This window comes from Pholcus phalangioides, unplaced genomic scaffold, assembly GCF_987345545.1.
Source record: "Pholcus phalangioides strain wild (caught in Gottingen) unplaced genomic scaffold, Ppha-v1.0 ptg000024l_1, whole genome shotgun sequence".
NCBI classification, from domain to species: Eukaryota; Metazoa; Arthropoda; class Arachnida; order Araneae; family Pholcidae; genus Pholcus; species Pholcus phalangioides.
In genome coordinates this window covers 3806268-3826370 of record NW_028301616.1, presented here as the reverse complement: position 1 = coordinate 3826370, position 20103 = coordinate 3806268, and the positions used below count along the sequence as shown (strand labels likewise).

The 20103-nt window shown below is 35.0% G+C and overlaps 1 long non-coding RNA gene across 1 annotated transcript; it reads left to right on the top strand.

Annotated features, from left to right (window-relative positions):
- Window positions 1-1290: 1290 nt before the first annotated feature.
- LOC149068585 (uncharacterized) lies at window positions 1291-5639 on the top strand. Its single transcript, XR_016195143.1, has 4 exons — window positions 1291-1649; window positions 2391-2464; window positions 5283-5389; window positions 5489-5639. It is a non-coding gene; the product is annotated as an uncharacterized LOC149068585 (long non-coding RNA).
- The last annotated feature ends 14464 nt before the right edge of the window (window positions 5640-20103 follow it).

The following is a 20103-nucleotide window of genomic DNA, read 5'->3' as shown; positions in this document are numbered from 1 at the left end:
ATAATTTCAAAGAATTAAAGCTTAATTCCAAATTTTTTTACGTCTTATTTCTGTATTGCGCATTGATACGCGTGTACTATCCATTGTATGCCAATACGTGGCTGTCTCGCACGGTTTTCTTCACTTTTTTGCTTGCTCCCCTAATTGTTTTGAGCAGTGTATAATAATTATAGTTATAACTATGGGTAATTAAAAATGGCCATAATTATCACAAAAAATTAAATAAATACGCCAACGTCCCCGAATCATAGGGACCGATATAGGGATCGATATATAGAGGCCGGCAAAAACCCGAATTTCGGACATTGGCCAGGTCAACTGGTCTGGCCCATGTTGTGAATTGGTTAAAATATATACATAGTGTTTTCATTGAATGAAAAATTTGGAATTAATGGGAAATATATATGATGCTACGCCATGATAAAAATAATTTTTTTTGAGAGTGACGGCCGTATTCACCAACACAGTTTAAACTACAATCGCGCGCGCGCGCGTGCAGGTTAAAGAATTAGTGATCTACACGGATTGGTTAAAATCCTCAATTTAACCAATCCGTTTCGATCTTCAATCATTTCATCTGCAATTGCAGTTTAAACTGTGTTGGTGAATACGGCCGTAAGTACTGGCTTCCACAAGGATCCAAGTTGTATTGTACATTTAATTATTTTATTTTTTGTTCTCTGCTGAGACCACAGAGGGCGCTAACTTTCCGAATGAAAAGTAAAAATCTTTGGTATTGCCATCATATTGTAATTAAATATAATTTTAATTTCATTTTTGACGTCTGCTTTATTCGAGAAGCTTTAATATCGATACTTTATCAGTTTTAAATAAAAAAAACTACACTAACGTTGTAAAATGGCAATTGTTATCCGCATAATCGGATATTGTGTGCTGGAAGGATTATATCCGATTAAGCAGGGCCGACTGTATCATTGAAAATACGGGGTGATTATAAAAAAACTATCCCGACATATGGGCCCCTAACTATCATACCATTCACAGAAACTAAATGAAATTTTGGCATAAGGTATTTTGATGCATGCGCTCAAGAATGATATGGAAAACAACAGTGTCACTCTAACAGTTACGGTTACAGTGAGAAAATATCAAATGGCAACACCAAGTTTTTTGTATTGGAATGCGATCTCCATACTGAAAAATACTAAATAGCGTTGGAATGGCACCCGTAGCACGAAAATCCCCGGAGCTAGGCAAGGAAAAAGGACTTTGCCGTGCACCAGGGGCTGGATTCTCCCCTTGTCCTTAGCGAGATTTTTCTCCTTAAGCCCTCTGTTTGTCCTTAATAAAGGAAAGGAGAAAAAATTCCGTATTCTCCGCTCGCTTTTCCTTAAATAAGGAAAGCTTTACTTCCTTACTCAAGGACAAAGATGGCGCTAGTGGAGGAGTGAGGAGACGCTCTCCTTAAGCTTGAGGACAACTACATTTCCCGTAATGGCGGCGGCGATGCGTGCTCTAGTAGAAGATATATTCACATTCAAACAATTATTTTCGTGTTTTTTGATGCTATTAATGCTTGATATATGCATTTAAGATGATGCAAGGAATTTAGGTTAACGAAAAATACAGTAAGGCGGCTATGTGAGGAGTTGCAGCCGAGATGACAAGACATGCTGTTGAGCGGAAGGGTAAGTTAACGTGATGAAACCGAATTTTTTTTATTTTTCGTAATATTTTTAGTCATGACATATCACTCACTTTGCATGTTAATATACATTAAATTAGTCGAAATTTTTGGGAGAAAAATCCTACTGACTGACCTCGTCATAAAATATGTGCTGATCGCAAGATGATCTATGTGTGTGTGTGTAAGAGATATATTCGTAAATAAATTCCCTTCATAAATAGGAATAGCATGTATTATAGTAATATATTATGTTTGGCCTACCGATAATGCCGCATCTTATGTTTGTCTTATTAATGCTCATTTTCGGGCCATCTTAATGACTGGAAACAGTTGAAGGCTCTCTAAACCCTATTATGAAAATGCCAATCGTATATTTTGGATGTAAAAGTTGACATGCAAACGTGATACACACACTCGCTATGTGCAAAAGCGCTTAAAAATTCCTGCATAAAAATGTAATGCATCCTAAAAAAAACTACATCCCTACCAGTCAGACCCCACTATATATTGTTAAAAATTTATTTTTTAATTCAATGCAAAATGAGTGCCAAATTCTATATTTAATTCGCATGCTTCCCTTAATTGCTGCAGGTTCTATATGTATCATGATTTTGAATTTTTTTAATGGTTGCATATATAACATAGCTTATTAAGCACTTTATTAATGTATTGCATGAGTAATTAATTTTTATGAGTGAAACTTCAGTTTTAGTGGTATTAATGTTAATATTTTGTACTACAGAGTATGGAGAGTCTGGTGTATTCTAAAGGAAATGACAGGCAGATCTTGTATGATTTCGGCACATTTCTTTAAAGGTAAGTCTAATTTTTCTACATTTTGTTTGAAATTTTTCTGTATCTAACCATTTATAATTTTGTAACATTGAACTTACATAGGAAATAGCATTATAAAGTTAAGTGTAATTTAGTTCTTGAAATAATGTGTATTTTATTTGAGAAGCATGCATTAAGGCGACTGACTACATGTGAGGTACTTTTTCAAAAACGTTATTTTGGATGAAATGCTTGTGTTTTCAATTTGAATGTGGAATAAAACTAAGACATGTTTTTTAACATATGTAAACATAAGAAAATGTTTTTTCGTCAATATTTAATAAAAACATTAACATAATAAAAGAAAATGTATATTGCCTAGAGTAATTATACATCTAAAATTAGTATAATTTCAGTATTTATGCAAAGCATTGTGAAATACTACTACTTATATCAACTTGTTCTTCACACAGTATGTTGCTATAATATTGTTCTGTTCAATGAACTAAAAGTTTTGAAATATAAAAAAATGAAAAAATTTTGAGATATGGTTGTTTACTTGAAAAAAAACTTTATTTAAAAAAACTCAATATTTTAAATTCAAAATCATGTAAATCAAAAAGTTTCAAAGATATTGCTTAGATCCTAGTTCATTGCATACTCATAGCTGTACAGAACCCCTGGAAAAAATTTATATCTTCTAAAGTTTTGTAGGCATTAGGTTTGCAGCAGACAAGAATGATGTAAATCAGTTTCTCAGAAAATGCATTAAAAAAAAGTTTCACATACACTCCTAACATTCAGAATTCTCAACATTTGTATGACAGAACTTCCTTTGCTTCAAATATCTCTAATTTTGACTTCTGCTTTTTTTTCTTCTGGTCATTTTTTGCCAGTGTTGTATGATATCTCGAACATGTCACACTCACATTGCCCAACCCAGAGTAAATAGACGCTAGTTCATCAACTAGGATTCCTAGATTTCAAGTACAGACAATATGCCTACATAGCCAGAATTAAAACGCAGAACTGCAATAGTCCCCAAAAGCATTGTTTGCAGTTCGATAAAAGTGCCCTTAGAGGCAAAATTGTCCAAATCACACTGTTGTTCTGCAGCGTACCATGCAAGCACTTTGAAACAGGGATTGTGCACAAGGGCTCATGTATGTTGGCTTTATTACATTTATGCTGTCATTAGAGGCGCCAGCAGGAGATTTATCAGTAATTTTATGTCATTCACATGCAGCTTTCTGATGCTTACACCAACTGTCGGGTCCTCTTGGACATTGCCCACTTATGCTCTTTATGACTGGATCAACAATGAAAAAATACAGCTGTAACTGCATACTACTAATAAACCACACATGCACCTCGTCCATATTCCTTTGCGGATATTATGAAGAACTGGTACATGTTGGAATGTATGTGTAGTGAAAGCTGATGTGGAGTTTGTTTCGGTGTTTATGCTTAGTGCTGCTATCTGCCCCTAGTTTTTCTAACTATGATTGAAGTGTAATGATTAAGTAATTGTATCGTTGTAGGCCTGTTGCTCTCTGTGGCGAGACTTTTTTAATGGGGAGATTGGCTCACATTTGCACCTCAAAGTTAGGAGCCACAAGAAACCAACTTCAGCCAACCACCACTGTGGCAATGGTGGGGTTCGAACCCGGGTGCTCATGATACGAGTTCGTCACTATGACCACTCGGCCACCATAGATGCTGTAATTGCATATTTTTTAAATTTCCCACATTGCTACGAATAGCAATACCATAGTAATTTTGTAGTTTATTGGTTAATTTACCTTTACCACTCAATCCTTTCGTGGTTTTCTTTAGTTAACTCAAACGTGCACCAACCATCTTCTGAACATGGCCAATGCATTCCAATTTAGGAATGTTAGTTTTGTGTTAAGGAAGGAAACTGTCGGGTTCGTTTACAATGACTGATTGCCACAATCATAATCACTGTCACTTTTATATATATTACTTGGTTTAATCATAATTTTCAACAATAAACATAATATTCACACGTCCTCCTCGTTTACAGCAAGGCTTTGAAACTACTTCCTGAGTCCACAGGAGCCACTCTCTAACTACCCAAAACACATCAAGCTTCTTTTCTCTTCACCGTTGAGGGCCTTTCTCCCCACCCATGCTTTCTAATCCCATCATGCTCCTTCCCGATAGGGGGAAACCTTACAGAAACTATTTATCCACTTTCCAACACATGCCAATCATGTTAAATTCCTTAGAGAAATGTGTATATGTGGTGCAGTAGTATTAGTGGGACCTTGATAACTCAACTCTCTTATAGGATCAAGAAAATTGCCCACTTAAGCAGGTGTTGAGTTAGCAAGGTTTCCATTTTATCTCACCTTCAATGATTTTTAAAAACTGTTTATGTATGTCCCTGTTTATAATTATTGTGAATAGGCATCTTTAATTAGGCAGAGAAATCATATTTGGATTGTCTGAAGATATTTTATCTCTGAATGAGCAATGCAATTGTCTAAAATAAGCAAAAACTTGCTCTTTCTCATTTAAAGTGAGTTTGGTCTAGCTTTCCCAAACATCTTCTGCTCAAAAAGTTTCAGAAATCATTCACCCTACCCAAAGATGTGAGAGAATCTTTGACACATAATCAATTGTTGAATGAACATTGAAAAAAAAGTTATTGAAACACACAAGTGAGCAATTTTGTAAAATTTTTCGAACTAATCAACAAATGAACAATTTCTAGAAAGTATGCAGAAGGAAAATATGAGAGGAATGTGTGTGAAGTGCATGTATGGTTGTTAGTAGTGTTCCATCACTATGGATACATTGAAATATTATTTGTAACTATTTAAAATGTTTTTAGGTTTTTGACTTTGCTGAAGTGAGGGAGTTATAAAAAGGAAGAAATTACATTTTTCTGTTAACGACGTAGAACTCAGTGCAGATGGATTTAATCCATGAATTTCTCGAGTAAGTTGAACCTTCATTTTTAACTCTGTCATTTTTATGACACACACAAAGCTTCCAATATTCATTAATTTATCGATTTACCCACTTCCTCCATTTCAGGTGAAAATGTTGAATGAAATGACCTTTCAGTGCTGACTTGGAAGTTGATCATCTTGTATATTCATACGTAGCACGATCATATATGTGCATGTGAAATGCTTTTAATGATACTGTATACAAGTGTCTAATAAATTTATTCATGAGCAGTAAATAGGTGTTTTCTGTTTTGTGATTACAATTTTTAATTCAAAAAAAAATCTATGGATGTTGCTTTTGTGCAGTGAATTTGACGCAAGAATCAGTTGCATAGGAAATTCACGTGTATTTTTAACAACTGGATGGAATAACATATAAAGTTAATCTATCGAAATTATAATTACAATTTATTTTTTTATTAGATGCAGCTGAAAAAACAAAATGAACAGTTCTAAATAACCTTATTCTAATAACTTGAGTGTAAATACATTATAACAGATGTAATTACATAGTTGATAACTTGCTTGTTATGTTACAGTACAAAGTGGGTGTCCTACCTAAGAAATCTCTGGTGGATACATTTCCCTGAGTGAGAGATCACACTTCTCTTGAGAATATAGTTTTTCCAACTGACCCACTGATAGTGCAAGAGCTCTAATTGTATGTAGCATTTGTTTAGGAATATGAGACATAAATCCAAATGGCTTTAACATTGACTTGGAAAATGTTCAACATCCCACCCCGATGATTGAACATAACTGCTGTGTCAACCTCTAAGTGGTTGTGCTATGCAGCATGCGTTACATTTTTTTAATGAATATAATTTGGGTGTCGTTGATTCCCTTGGGTTTTTACCTAAGAGGATATATACCTCCCTTATTAATTTCCTCTTACTTCCTCTAAGGTTTTTATACCATAGATAAAACTCAGCATTGAGTTTTTAAAAAAATCCAAGTAAAACTAACAATCTCTATAGTAAAAAAATTTCTATACAAAAAAATTGAATCTAAAAATTTAGTCACTTTCGTGGATATTTAATTTTTTTGTTACGTAATCATTTAAGACCGGGAAATTTTTGAAAACGAATGTTTGCCAAGTATCTCACCCGCAAGGGTTAAAGGGATAAGCTGGTTAAAATTTAATGGAAATAAAAAAATTATACATATATATAATTTTTAGGAAAAAACTAATATAAGATATATAATGAAAAAACTCTGAAACTACTTATTCAAATGAAACCTAAAAATTAATACGTATAAAAGCAAACGCCAATGTACAAAAATAAAAATTAGGGAGGGGAAGAATACGCGCGAAATTAATGTAAATAAAGCAATTGTTGCCACTAATGTAGAAGAAATATTGATTTTCGATACGTATAGTAGTAGTTGTAAAATTTTTGCTTTACGTTGATTGGTCAAACGATGAGCTGAGCCGAAGAACCGAACTGAACGAACCGAAAGACCCGTTTTTTCTCCGCAACCAGTCACGTGGTCCTAAGGATAATGGTTAAGGTGAAGGGGAGAATCCATCTCGGGGAATTCTCCTTGAAGCTCTCTGTTGAGCAGCTCCTTAAGTTAAGGACAAGTGCTGAGCGAGCGTTTTCTAAGGACAAGGGGAGAATCCAGCCCCAGAGCATTAATGTTCGTTTCATTCGTCACACCGTTTCTTCGGCTGAGATCCCAGCCTGATTAGTCTTCCGCAAGGTCATGTGAAACACAATAAAATGCTTTATTTTATGCTGCTTCTCTGTCCTTATTGGTTGTCCTCACTTTTAGCCTATCTACCGCCGGTGATTTTCATGCTACAGTTGCCGTTCGAACGCTATTTAGGGTTTTTCACGATGAGATCACATTCCAATACAAAAAACTTGGTGTTGCCATTTGATATTTTCGAAATTTTCTCACTGTAACCGTAACTGTTAGAGTGACACTGTTGTTTTCCATATAATTCTTGAGCGCATACATCAAAATACCTTATGCCAAAATTTCATTCAGTTTCTGTGAATGGTATGATAGTTAAGGGCCCATATGTCGGGATAGTTTTTTTATAATCACCCTGTATTATCTACCATTAATTTATTTCAATTTTTTTCGCACATATTTGATTGTATATAATATCCCATGCCAGTACAAAATCTTGGATACCTCAGATACCCTTAAAAAAAGGAAAAAAAAAAAACCATTTTTAAGAGCTTGCGTGCATGATAAAATAGCGCGACGTCATTGAAATGGAATAAAAATTGATTCAGAATGAAGAAAAATATTAAATCCATAGAATAACGAAAAATGATTTGAAATTCATTCTTAAATACTTAAGATACAAAAGAAATTATATATTTATTTTAAATTTAAAATTTAATTTTAAGTCAATATAATCCCAAAATTGTTCATCATTTTATGAATCTCTTTATTTTGAATCGATTTTTATTCAATTTCATTGATGTCATGCTATTTTGTCACGCGCGAGCTGTTGAAAATACATTTCTTTGGAAAATTTGCCAAAAATATCAAATATGCAATATATGCAAAAACTATTTGCAAAATTAGGACAATAATTATAACTAATTTATAAATTAATTGTTAATTATTTTAAAGATTAATTCATAAATATTTTTACATTTTTAAATAGTAAAAAAAAAAATCAGCATCGTATCAGATTCTTCAAATACTACGCTTATCAGTAAATAAATTCCATGCAGTATTTATACTTTTTGTATAGAAGGAAGAAATAAAAGTTTTCTCCGGATATATTTTATGTGAAGTTTTGATTTTAAAACAGGCCCACGTCAACGGATAAATTCACTTAAAGGGAAAAAAAAATTGAGATACTTGGTACTTCTTTTAGTGTCTGGAGAAAATAGAAGAACAGATTTAAAGTGGAGGGGGAAAAAAGGCTAAAAATGTAAGAAAAAAGGGGAAAAGTCCACCAGAATGGCGAAAATATAACCCTCTAAGAGATTCCATTTTAGCCACCATCGTCCAGTATTTTTCTTTGCCATTGGGAAAGAGGTCGGTCGCTCTCTACTCGGCGAAAGAATACTAAAACTTCACTCACACACACACACAGAAAAGAAAGAAAAATACTTATAAAATAACACGCACAGTGAAGAAAAGTGTTTGAGAATTCTTACTTTCTCGAAAGTATTTTCTGTAGAAGAACTTTCAGGTTTCCGTTCTGGAACGTATTTCGCTGGCTTTTTAAGACGGAGGAGGAGAGACTCCCGTGCAACAAATTCTATCTTTCGTCGTAGATGTCTCAAGTTAAAGGATTCTTTGTCTGGTATATGGCAAACGTATTTCATTTTGATGGTACATCAGCGTATATCTACTCGATGTTTACGAGCAAAAGAACAGCTTCTGCTCCGTCGATATGTTACTTGCACTCGCGGATTTTTCCTTTTTGCTTCCCCGCGCGAAATATTGTTATTACAGCGAAGTTCTAAATATTTTATTCAAATTTTAAAATTAATTGTTCGATTTTTTCGGATAGTGATTCAAATTTTAGTGGTATTATATATCTTTTGAAATAGCCAAAAATAAAAAGTATGTTCTAGTAATAACAAAATCGCATCTATCCCATCCACGAATATAAAGAGTGTCTCATAAATTCGTAGTTTTGAAATTCATAAAAATTAAAAGAATTGGGGTATATTTGAATGCGGTTCGCTGAGAAATTATTCTCATGGAAGAGGATATTTCTTTAGTTCAAAAAGAAGTTCAAATTTTGGTCGCTAGAAAGCACTACACAAAAGAAAATCACAAAATTCTGGACCTGAACTTTACCTGAATCTGTTCTGTGTCCGCAACATTCGTAAGGCTTCAGCCAGCATTTTATGGCTGAGATAAAAGTGCTTCAACGATAGTTCTTTATCCACCACAATGCCAACATCACAATAAACACTATGTAAGTGCCAGTAAAAGAAAAATTCAGAAATGAGCTGTTAATCGTACAGCTTGCATTTTAAAGGACTCTGTACAAAGGTTTTTGTACATCAGCTGGCTGATGCGGAGATATATTTTGGAAAGAGAGAAAATTCAACGGCCCCTGTAGGGAATCGAACCCACGTCATTTAACTTTACGGGTGAATGCCCTAGACCAGTGGCTCTTAACCGGGGGCCATATGGCCCCCCTAGTGGTACTGGGATACTTCAAGGTGGCCACGAAAGAAAATGGAGAAAGGGGGTCATGACACGTGGTTTGGTGGGCCGCAGAGAGCTGAGAAGAAAAATTAAGGGGTGTGAAGAAATAAAGCTTTCATATTAGTGACTATACATTTACAGAATCCAACAAAACCAAACCAGGGCCTTCTTAGGGCATGGACCCACCCGGACCTTACCGACTACATTTTACAGCAGATTCTCTAGGATGGGGTTTTTCGCAGGCCCCCGGCTATATTTTTCACAGAGACCCCTCCTCTATATTAAATTACATTGTAAAAAACAAAAATGATGAAAACCTTATTTTGGTATATCAGGCTCCGGGCTGCAGCTCTGTCAGTCCCGTTCTTGTGAGGGGACATGCCCGGGGGTCTTGTGTCCATAAGTGACCCCACCTTATATTTTATATTGTACAATAAATTTTGAAATTACGTAGGAAATATGTAGGCTGTTTATTTCCAGTTAAGTATGGTACTACCATAGCATCACTTTGCCTAAGACGCCCATGATGTTGAGACGGCCCTGAATAGAACTCGGACTAGCGGGGAGATCAATAAATTCTATTCCAGTATCCTGGGGGCCAATCTTATTTGCGAAATTTTCGTTCAGTATAAATTCACTGAAAAAATAAATTAATACGTATAAAGGATCTTGCTGCTAGATGAGGGTAAAAAATTCTGGGTAAGACAGGGGAGCCACGAGAAAAAAATATGGTTCAAAGGGGCCACGGGCAAAAAAAGGTTAAGAAACACTGCCCTAGACCACTAGACTACAGAGGAAACTATTCGCCGGTTTTTTCTTGGAGCTCGTGCGCACTGAACGGTACCGTACATGGACGGTCGGACCTAATTCATGCCAAAGTTCACAATTGCTGACAATGCCACCAGGTGGCGACTTATCCAATGATGATGTAACTCTCTCCGCTATCTATTTAAAATTTTTCAACAGCTGGCTGATGCGAAGATATTATTTTAGACAAAAGATTTATTCAATTATGTTGATTTCACCTGTTTCTCCCTTACGCAAAGGTGTTGATGTAACATTAAATGATATATTTTTTGATGGATTAAAAATAAATAAATAAATAAATATATATATATATATATATATATATATATATATAGCCCCTACCACTACTAAACTATACATGCACCTCGTCCATATTCCTCTGCGGAACTTCTAACGAATTGGTACATGTTGGAATGTGTGTGTATGTGTAGTGAAGATTCCGTGAAGTTTGTTTCTGTGTAATGCTTATTATGTGTTGTACTGCCATCTGCAATCAATTTTTCAAACTATGAGCTTTTTTCTCAACTCATAGTGGGTGAAGTATGTACAATGAATGAATAATTATAACGCTGTAGGGCTGTTCCTCTCTGCGGCGAGACTTTTCAAGGGAGAGATCGGCTCGCATTCGTGCCTCGAAGTTGGGAACATCAGAAAACCACTTTCAGCCGACCACCACTGCGGCGACGGTGGGGTGTGAAGCCAGATCCTCGCGATGCGAGTCCGTCACTTATATATATATATATATATTATATACATATATATATTATATACAGTCCAATACTGCTTTAACGAATACGTCGAACCCAGCCCTCTTGCAATCCCCGAAAGCGTGCTATCTATGTACATCATAGGGGAGACACGCCAATTCCGTCCTTATTTACGCTTTACTACTGCTACTTCTATCATCACACATGCCCCCACCTCGTCCACATTCCTCTGCTGAATTCCTAAAGGGTTGGTATATGTTGGAATGTGTGTGTGCAAGTTTTGTGAACGTGACGTTAAGCTTGTTACCGTCTAATGCCTGTTATGTGTATTTTGCTGCCATCCACCATCAATTTCTCTAACTATGAGCGAAGTGCAATGATTGAATAATAGTACCATTTTAGGCCCGTTGATGTCTATGGCAAGACTTTTTAAAGGGGAAGTCGGCTCACATTTGCGCCTCGAAGTTGGGAACCACAGGAAACCAACTTCAGCCACCACCACTGCGACGACGGTGAGGTTGAACCCGAGTCCTCGCGATGCGAGTCCGACACTATGAATACTTGGTCACCACAGCGGCTTCTTTACGCTCTGTCGCAAGGAATAGTGGCTCACCTTAACTTCAGCAACTAGCCACCAGGTGGCGACAGCAGAGATTGAGATGATTTATTTTTTCCTCTACTTCAGCGCATCACGCTACAGAGTGCAAATAAGGGAGGAATGGCCGTGTCTTCTGCGGTATGTATTTATATGGCTAGCGCACTTGCAATGATTGCGAGAGGTTCGGTTCCCGGCGAAGACTAGTAGACTTTCCTTTCCGAGTTCACATCCCTCGGCAAACATCCAGAAAAAAAAAGGGTTTTCCCTTCATAGAGGCTGCGGAAAAAGTAAAAAATCATCTCGATCTTACTTTAATGCTATTTTATGAATAATGAAATGTTGAATCAATGATTGAAAATGTTTGAGATAAAATGTTGAATGGTTTTAAGAGTTTACTTTTCATTAGCGCTCAATTTCTCACAGATTTTTGAAAATAATTATAAATCAATAGAATCCCTCCAACACCTTGAGTATTAATCATTAAGTAATAACTGAATATTGTTAATTTTCTTCTTCCTATTCTATTAACAGTACGAATTCCTGAAACTTTTCTGACATTTCTGGATACTCTGATTTTTCAAGTCTGAAGTATAGAAAAAGAAAAAAAGTTTGTGTTATATTATTTTTAGAATATTTTTCATTCATCATTCAGGGTTCAATAACGCATTTCCTTTCATCCGTCGTCTTCCCTCATAGTCTAAATAACAAAGTTTCGGATGAAATCTGAAGCTGATGAATGGAACGAAATTCTATTTTTGCTCCTCTAAACAGCTGTTCTGGCAGCTTTCCAAAAAAAACTTTCCCAAGGCCTTTTAAGTATAGTTTACATCTGACATTTCCACACACAGGATTTTGACAAGTTACGTTTTTCGGAAAAAGTGTTAGCTTGGCTGTGTAATGTATGCCCAAAATCTATGTTTTTGATTAAATTACCAGTTTATATATTGAAAACTCCATGCTTGTTTTTCAAAAATTTTCTCCAATTCCAACATGTTTTTGTTACACAACTTATCAACACTAAGAACACACGGGATTTATCCTAATGGTATTGTATTCGAATTGCCGCTATAATATGGGTTGGTTGTAACGAACGCCGACTGTATCACACTAAGTAATTAGTTTCACAATAAACACACCATTTCCATTCTGTGTCTCTGACATAGAGAATTTAGCAAATAGTTTTGACAATCGGCCTCGACTTGAAATGAACCATTTCCAAGACACGAATGTGTTACTGATAAGTTAGCCGCTAGTAATTTTGCGACTTTTATTATGTAAGGCAGCGATTCTCAAACTTTTGCTCCCCAGTGACTACCTTGTTGTGGTGTTAATTGGCACCGTCGCTACTCCTTTAGCCTTGATTATCGTTTACTCATGCAACCCCTCATTCATAAGCAGCCGTACTCTGCTACGGCCTTTACTCAGGAATCATTTCTAGCTGCCTTACTTACAAGCAGATATATTTTTTTTTTTTTGCTATAAATAGCAACTTTACTTAGCCTTTGACAATTTTTCTGGTTGTAATTCACAGATTTACTTGTCATTGGCAATTTTTTGGATGCAGTTGACATCTTTACTTTCATTTCAAAATCTTTTTAGCGTTATTGGAGATATCCCGTATGAATATAGATTTCACTTTCATGAAGAAAATATGGTTAGCTTAGACATTTATTGCGCTGGTGTATTGATACTTTTCTACAGAGAAGCCTTTCGCTTGGCGAATGAAACCTCTTGCTATCGCATTCGGCCATCGGGAAGGAGGTCGTGAATCTTTGCTTTACATTTTGGAATATTTCTAGTTGTTATACTGTATTAAATTTCAGAATGCCAATTAAAACTAATTATTCAAAAAAAAAATTATCAACGTAATTGGAATCATAATAAAAAGATCAATTCATTGCTTGATTTTACGTCAAAATTCATGAAGTAATGTCAATTTTGGAAGGAAAAAAAACGCAAGTAAAACAATTCTCGTATTTTATGGGGGGGGGGGGGGGAGTCTTTAATGAGCGTTTGAAGCACATTTCATACACCACTACCACCACCACCACCACCACAACTGCAACACAGTGGCAACAGAAAAACATACGTATGCATACACACACCCCAACACACATATCAAATTAGCAAAATCGACAAAAAAGTAAGAGTGAGAGCCGACCACACACACATTACTCTGGCTATTGCCAAGAGTAACGCGATTACCACCCGCAACGCACGTCCACGCACTTCTGTAGGCAACGTGTGTGTCTGTCGTGTAAAGAAAGGGGCTTGATTCAGTTAGCGGATGCATTAGTGCCTTACAGCGGATGTTGTACCCTCGCTATAGCACTGTGCGTAGCTGTATTTTTTTTTCCCTGTTCCCTCTTCTTCTATTGTACCTTCCATCTCTGCATCTTAATTGCCTAGAAAAATCAATAAATCTCCCTCACTTTCCTTTTTTTCTCTCTCCTGCTTTGTTTTGGTCTATGGCAGAAGCCAGTGCCGAGCAAACCACCAACCTCTTTGCCTTTTATTTCTCTCTCTCCCCCCATACATTACCATCATTTGTTCTGTATCTCTGTGGCTGTGGGTGAATTACATCTGAAAAGATACGAGCCTGTTCCGTATCGAAATGAAAGACTCTCATTCCAGGGGCCGTGCCGCTAATGACTGTGTGCGATTCGTAATCTACAGCAAATACAGGAAGCAAAAAAGTCGTTTTTTTTGTTGTGTGTGTGTATGGGAAAATGATTTAGATGTGCATATGAATCCGGATGAGGAAACCAAAATGGTTGATGGGGAGTCTTGAAATGACTCGTTATGCTGCATTTGTAAGGTTTAGATCTGGAACAGGTGGTTTCATCGGTATTTATATAGAGTCCGTTACAGCCATAGTTCGCAACCAAGAGGAAAATTGTCGTCATGACGGATTTCTCGCCATGAGCGAATTAAAATCTTTTTTGGCTCAGTCTTGTTATAAAATAAAATTGTAGAAAAATTGCTGCTTTATTTTGTTTTAGACGTCTTTTTAGATCATTTCGTTCTGATATAGTCCATTGATGTGATCACATCGGGGAAACAGTTTTCTAATCAATAATTTCTAATTAACAGTAGCGAAATGGTAACTGTATCCGAAGAAATTCCGTTTGCAAATACTTGACCATACATCCCGTTTGGTCGAATGGTTCATGTAGTAAACGTATATTGGTAAAACGTGGCAACTCTGTTTCTCTTTGCTTCATAATTGGTTGCAAAATATTTAAATTGTTGTTTCTTTTTATTATTATATTCTAAAACGGGATTTTTTTGTCTTTTAGCTAAACTCATTCATTTTTTTTTCCAAATTCAAATATTGTGAGGTATTAGAAGGAAACTGTTGTTATCTTCTCTGCACCTTCTCTGCATACATCTCCCTATGCTAGATGTCTTGAATGAGGGAGTGAGATGCAAACGGAAGAGAAAAACCCTCTCTTATAAAGCCTTCAAGAAATCTTAAAACCGAAGTTGCAGTGTTCCACAGAAGGCTAATTGAGCAATATGTTGCAGCCTACGGTACGATGGTCACTGAAGTGAGTGCGAACGAAGATACAGTGACTAAACCAGTGTTCTCCAAATGCTGGTTCACGCAACATTTCAATTCATATGGCCGCTGCATAATTTTAACTAATTTACATACTTAGATATGTTGTAGAAGGAATAAAGGCGGTTGACGACAAACACTTCCTTCTACAATTCAAAGATATTATTAAACATTTATTAAACAATTAAACACAAATAAACACAGAATCTACAAGAACGAGTGGACCGCGTGCCTGCCTTGTTTTAGCGGTCAAAACCCAAATCAAGTTCCACCACCGCGCAGGCGGGCCATTCAGTGGGGGACGTTGTCGCCACAGTACCCCTTGTAGAAGAAAGTGTTTGTCGTCAACCGCCTTTATTCCTTCTACAGATAATATCTCCCATTTATTTATTTTTTTTCCAGTCAGAAAATTATTTTTCTTAAGGCATTTAATACTTTTCCGGTTCGCGTATTGTTTCACCCATTTATTAATTATTTGCCAGAAAGTCCAAGAAATTCTTGAACAACTTTCACAGATGCACAGTTGTAAAAAATGTTGAAGTACACTGGAATGAACTACAATTTACCTCTACAACTCTCGCAGCGTCACCTACAACCACTGAGCTATTATGTTTCCTTATATAGCTCAGTGCCTACAACAACTACGCATTCGGAATGAACACTATCGCATCATCACTTTTTCTTCAGTAGTTTTTTGACCAGTTCAATACGGAACGCGTGTATTTTCTCAATTTCGAACTGCAGTGTATTAAAAAAAAACTTCTGGTTGAGAAAGCACAACGATGCTTGAAGCTAATTTATTCTGGAAAATCAATTTGGATTTCTGATGGAAATCGTTGAAAAAGCCTTTCAGCACTTGCTGAAGGTTATTAGCCTTAAGCTCTTTCCCATTTACTACAGAATATTAGCGTTTTCGAAGGTCATTTTCCTGATACATAATAAATTAAAAGTAGAAACATTTTAAACATACAAACGTTTTCTTCTCCAACGTTACATATTTTTTTCTTAATGCAACTAGACGGCCTTAATGTTTATTCCAGCATGATCAATGAATACCTAAACATAATAGGTCGTCAGCTATAATGGCATGCTGCCGGAACATGATGAATAGCTCTCGCATGAATAACATCAGTCATAGTTCCCTTGTGAGGAGTATAACATTTACATAGGAAGAACATTTAACACACCAAACCACCTTAGTAATATAACAACATACATAAATAGATTCTCCTAGAATAAAATTATAGTCGAGATTAACGATCGCCAAATGCAAAATGAATGAATATTAAATTATAAAAGAAAAATATACATAATAAGAAAGTGCTATATAAAAAACTGAAAGTTGCGGCAAGTCTCGTTTTATTTCGAGATTACACGACATCTCTTAAAAAAAACATGCTGGGAGCTATTTTAATACGTGTTTTCAAGCCTTTTTCGTCTATTAAGGTGCATTATAAAGAGTTATGCTAATGTTAGTGTATCTTGTATTCATGGTTGCTTAGCACGGACACTTATTTTGTGTTATATGTGCTTATATGCAATGAAAATATTTTAAATATTTCCTACTTGTATCAACTTTATTTATGTTATTTATTTAAAAAATAATTTTATGCAGATGTGAATTAATTTGTGAGTGAAATTTATATTCTTGAGAAATTTTGAAGAGAAAATCTGAAGGGAAATAGAATTCTGTTGTTACAACTTTTATAGAAATTCCACAAAAAATTATATTTATCTTTCTTCAAAACTGATCTCCTGTTTGAAATGTTCTGTTTTATATGGACTTTTATCTGACTCCTTGTTTTAAAAAGAGGGATGATTCTAGACCAGATTCTAGGAAAACATTTCAAAATAGTTTTTTTTAAATTTAATTAATTTATTTTTTGTTTTCTACGCTATCCTTTGTATGATACATTTTTAATGCGTGACACTTCTGTAGTTGAAAGATGAGTTTCTGCAAAAAGAAAAAAATAATAATAATTAAATACTTCTTTCACGTCGTGTTTTTCTATATATTTCCGATAAATGTATTCAAACAATTTCTATATGTGTTAGACTTGCTAGACGTTTTAAGTTTAAGAGAAAATATTGAGAAGCAACGAAGTTTCTGTTTTGTCACGAGAACATGAAATAAATTATTATCTAGTTGGTTATTTAAGGAAAAAACTACATAACTTTTTCTATATCTTTACATAAGACCCAATATACATTCAAATTAACGTATGATGTGCCCCGGGTTCGCCCTCCAGTAATAATTTTTACTCCGGCCTATCTCTCAGCGTTTACTTGTCTGGCTATACCTTAAACTTTGGTACATCCCAAGATTCAGTCTTTTCTCCACATCGTGATGTAAAGCTTGCTATGCCGTAGGATTCAGCTCAGTCACCACATCAATTGACATGCCTGAGGATTGAGTTCAGTCACTACATTATGAAATGAAGTTCGGTATGCCTCAGGGTTCTCAGTGCTCTCGCTCCCCATATCTTGATGTAAAGCTCAGTATGGCCCAGGACTGAATTTTCCACCCACATCTTTATCTGAAGCTTGGTATGCGATAGGGTCAGCTTCTTTCTCTATATATTCAACTCCGGTGTGTATCAGGGTTCCCTTTTCCCTCTGAAACCTTAATGGTATACCCCAGGGTTCAATTCTCTTTCCAAATCTTGAAGTAAAGTTTATTGTGACAGCGTTATGGATGCAAGAAATGAAATAGCTTGGTATTTTTTTCCTGAATTCCCTTACGATAGATTCATTTACAAGGAAATATGATTATCACTGATTAAATAATCTACACATACTTAGATAATGACAACCATACGTTTCATGGGTTTGACCCAATTCAAGTTCTTCATTGTTTGTTTTCATTGACATATTCCTAACTTGGGTTACTGTATTTAAATGCTAGGACAGAGGTTCTTAACTTTTGTGTTCTGCGGACCCTTCGGGCCAATAAGATGAAGCCCATGGAATCCTAGTGCTAATAGAATGAAGACCTCTTTGCATAATAATATTTAGTAGTTATCAATACCAAAAAAAGTTATTTAAGATTATTATTAAGAGATCCGTTGACCTCTGGTTAAGAACCACTGATATATGACATTTATATTTTTGTATTGACATTTTTTTTTTACTAATTTTTCTTTATATGTACGGTATACTATAATTTTATTCCCCTTTTTGCATTTCGTTATCGAGTCACTTGAACTACCAGACATATACCCACGTTAATACTCCTTACGGATAACGTAAGTTATCGAGTCACTGGGGAGTCCGACTTTTTGTGACTTTAAAATTTATTTATTTATTTATTCAATATTGCTTGACCGAGGCCTATACAAGTGAATGCAGTGGTGAAGTTTGACAGAAGAGACGGTTGATATTACAAAAGAAATCGGAAATGTTTAGTGGAAGGTTGTTCCAATCGGTTATTGTCATCGAGCTTATATTACTAGAGGGAGCATCCAGTCGCCGCGACGTCGTCTACATCTAATGCAAGGATACCACGTGATTCGGTGCAAACAAAGACGATGTCCCATACAGATCAATGTTAAAATTGCCGATTTTAACATAGAATTGCGGAAATTTAGTAAGGTTTTCCGCTGCATCAATAATTTTAAAAATTGAATTGAATTCTCGATTTTCGAAATATTGAGTTTGCTTAGAGATACGAAGCCCAGAAAATTAAATATAAATTAATTAGCCAGACCCACTTTTGAGGTTGATATCCATGCAATAACATTAATTTCAGCTTTTTATTTATATCTCAAGCACGAAAATGAAAATTAATGTCTCCGTATATTATCCAATTGCATCAATCCGTATAGTTTAGGATGTTTTGAAATTAATTATGGAATTATTTCCTTATTAATTATTATTTCTTTCATTACTTCTGGAGTAATTGCTTTAATCAATTCTGGATTTGTTTCTTTAATTATTGCTGAAATTATTTTTCATTAACGCTGATATTATTTTCTTTACTAATGCTGGAATTATTTCTTTCATTGATTCTGAAATTATATCTCATTAATTTTGGAAGTATCACTTTTTCATTAATGCTGGAATTATTTCTTTCATTAATGCTGGAATTATTTCATTCATTAATGCTGGAATTACTTCTTTCATTAATGCTGGAATTATTTCTTTCATTAATTCTAGAATTTTTCTTCCATTAATTTTGAACTATCTTTTACTTTAATACTGGAATTACCGCTTTCATTAATTTTGGAATTATCACTTCAATAATATTGAAATTACTTCTCTCATCGATTTCGGAGTTATCTCTTCCATTAATTCTATAATTTTTCTTTCATTAATTTTGGAATTACCCCTTTTTCTTAATTCTGAAATTATAACTTTCATTAATTATGTTCATTTAATTATCACTCATTAATTCTGGAATTATCACTTACATTAATTTTGAAATTATCGATTTCGTCAATGCTGAAAGTATGTCTTTCATTAATTCTGGAATTATCTTTAATTACTCTCATGGAAGGAATGCCACATGCGACTTATAAAAGGAACAAATCTAAATGAAAGAAACAGAAATGAATCGATCCGCCTGTTTTTGCTTCAAAAAATGCTTGATTAAAGCTGCGGAATTTAATTTATATGGACCCATAATTAATTTCAAAACATCCTAAACTACACGGATTGATGCAAGTGTATAATATGAGACAATACGGAGACATTAATTTTCATTTTCGTGCTTGAGACGATATAAATAAAAAGCTGAAATTAATGTTATTGCATGGATATCAACCTCAAAAGTGGGTCTCGCTAATTATTTTATACTTAATTTTCTGGGTTTCGTATCTCTAAGCGAACTCAATATTTCAAAAATCGAGAATTCAATTCGATTTTTAAAATTATTGATGTGGCGGAAA